Here is a 2,707-nt window from a genome sequence, read left to right on the forward strand (position 1 = left end):
GGACAGAACTAACAAGTGGAACCAGCAATGTCAGCTCCTCAGGCAGCATCATTTAGGTCACTGTGATACGCAGGGAACAAAAGGAGAAACAAAGGGAAGTTATGAAGAGACCCGGAGCCTGTCAGCACCTCAGCATCCACAGGATCACAGGGTCTATATTTTTAACACATGAACAGGAATTTCAAGACCGGTTACTCCAACGCAGAAAACATGTCTGCAAAGAACTCTGCTGGTCTCACTGTCTCTGAGCATCCTGAAGTGGTGGGTGTTCCTCAATACCAGTCCCACTCGGAATGTGCCATTACACACAGTCCTTCCCAACTGCAGCACTGGATCTCCATACAGCACTACTTTTTTTCCCTGTATCTTGAGTGATCAAACACACGACTTCTCCTGAAAATTAAAGGCACCTGACAGCTTTATTGCAGTGGCAATAGGAAGTCACTGTGTAAAAAATGACTGAATTTCATGTACACAAGCAACATATCAGCATCCCAGGGTAACACACCCTATAAAAGGCATACAACAACAACAAATTTTTTAAAGAAAAAAAAAAAAAGAAAAAAGAGCTCATTGTATTAGAGAACTGCCACGGTCTGGGGGGAATGGAGTGGGACCAAGACAGCAACCAGGATCACAACACAAGGTGGAAGGTCAAAGCTATCTCTCTTTATTGAGGGTGAACACGGGTATATAGGGTTTCGGGGGAAGGTGCTGGAAAGCTGGGTGGAGCATGGGATAGACATCTCAGGGGACAAATCAGGGAAGAACTTGGGAAAGTAGGAGGGAAGGAGGAGGGGACTGGGAGAACCAAGGACCAATGGCAGCTCACTGCGCACGGCAGTATGTTCCAGCCAATCAGCAGGAGGAGCGGGAAAACAGGGAGTAAACAGCCTTGGACATGCCTGAACATGCCCAGGCAATACAAATGAATAGGGTACATGCATTTAACAGATTTTAAACTACAATAAAACTTCAAAGTCCCTGTAAGAAATTCTTCTTAGTTGTTATAAATCTGCCTCCATGCTTGGAATCTTTCCCAGTCAGATTCTGTGTTCTCCACAGAGAACAGCCAAGGAGTACAGGCTGTATGTCATTACTGATTTAGCTCCAAGTGAATCAATGCAAGTCTCATGCTGGACCTCATGAGCAGAGAAGTGCATCTGAAGACAATATGAAGTGCAAGCTGAGTTTTCATCATCCTGATTTAGTCTATGCCATAATCCAAGACTGAATCAACTGAGCTTGATTCAGTCCTGGAATGGACTGAATGCATCCATTTGTCCATGTCCACATGGGTCTGGTCATGGTGCCGCAGCCTGGGCTGGATGGGCAGCAGAGCCAGGGAGAACACGGGTATCACAGCCATGGCCTGGCGAGAGGCAAGGGGGCTCAGCAGGTGTGTCTGGGAGGGGAGCAGGGGCCTAGGGGCAGCCAGCATGTCCCCAAAGCCTCTCTGGGCACCTCCCATCACTGGGAGCTCTGAGCCCCTCTGCCCCAGCCCAAGAGCAGGATTGAGTCCTGCCCTTTTTCTATACCAGGTGGTCTGACCAGGTGGTTTGCAAAGAATTAGGAATCCTGTAACATTCTAGCCCTGGGAGCTAGAGATTCAGCCATGAGTTCTGCTTTAAAATATAAATATAGGATTCTTTAATACCTCAAGATAGCGTCAAGGGAATAAACCATGGACTTGTTCCGAAGACGTACTTTTATTAATTTAGGAGAGAAAATAAGGGAACTTGTGAAAAGTTCAAAAGGGCACTACACAAGCTAGACAAAAAGTTCCACCACAATACCGACCCAGCACATACTAATCCACAACACTAAGTCAAGATCCAATCTCTCCGCAACACTTAAGTGAAAATCCAATCCCTGCAGCTCCAAGCTACCCAGAGCATCAAGAAAGGGGCAAAGAAAGAGAAGCAGAGAGAGAAACAAGAGAGAAGGAGAAAGGGGAGAGACAGATCATAGAGCTACCACAGAAGCCTTGTAGGAGACCAGCTCTCACATATCCAGGTGGCAGGGCTGCAACACGAGGCAAACACATGCCCTTGGTTTTATCTGCTCTGGTCCCTATGGTCAACTCCCCCAGGCAGGGTCTCTGACTAGCCATTCTGAGGTTCCAAGCCAGGGTGAGGGGCAGTGTCCTCACTGTCCCTGCCAATCTGAGCTGGATCAGGGGCTCCAGGAGGTGTGGTGTGTTATAGTTTTCCCAGGCTGTTTGTGACTGACAGGTACTCTGGAGCTTCCCCATGTGGGTTGCTGGGGCTGCCATGAGGGACATGAGGCCAGTTCCTGTGATTGCATAGCTTGAAATAGTTCTCTGGTGTGGTCACTTATTTCCTTAATTTTAGCTTGTGCCTCCTCAGTGGAGGACGAAGCATTGTTGATGGCTATGCAACACTGAGTTTGAGATAAATTTGACATCCCACACACTCTTTGCTGCCCTAACAATGTATCAGGGGCTAATCTGCTTTATAGGCTCATTCTAGTAGCCTACTGGACTTGAATATGCAGTTTCTCAATGTGTGTTTTGTCCAATATATTAATTGCTAGATAATACCTTGTAATAATATAATAATAATAATAATAATAATAATAATATAATAATGGCCAGTCTTCGCGAGCGAAGATTTGGGAAAGGTCATTAACCCTTCGAGCCTGCGCAGTGGATTTTTTAGGTGAGACACAGTGTGCGCACACTGTG

The sequence above is a fragment of the Lepidothrix coronata genome, unplaced genomic scaffold (assembly GCF_001604755.1).
Source record: "Lepidothrix coronata isolate B3197 unplaced genomic scaffold, Lepidothrix_coronata-1.0 Scaffold14, whole genome shotgun sequence".
NCBI lineage: Eukaryota > Metazoa > Chordata > Aves > Passeriformes > Pipridae > Lepidothrix > Lepidothrix coronata.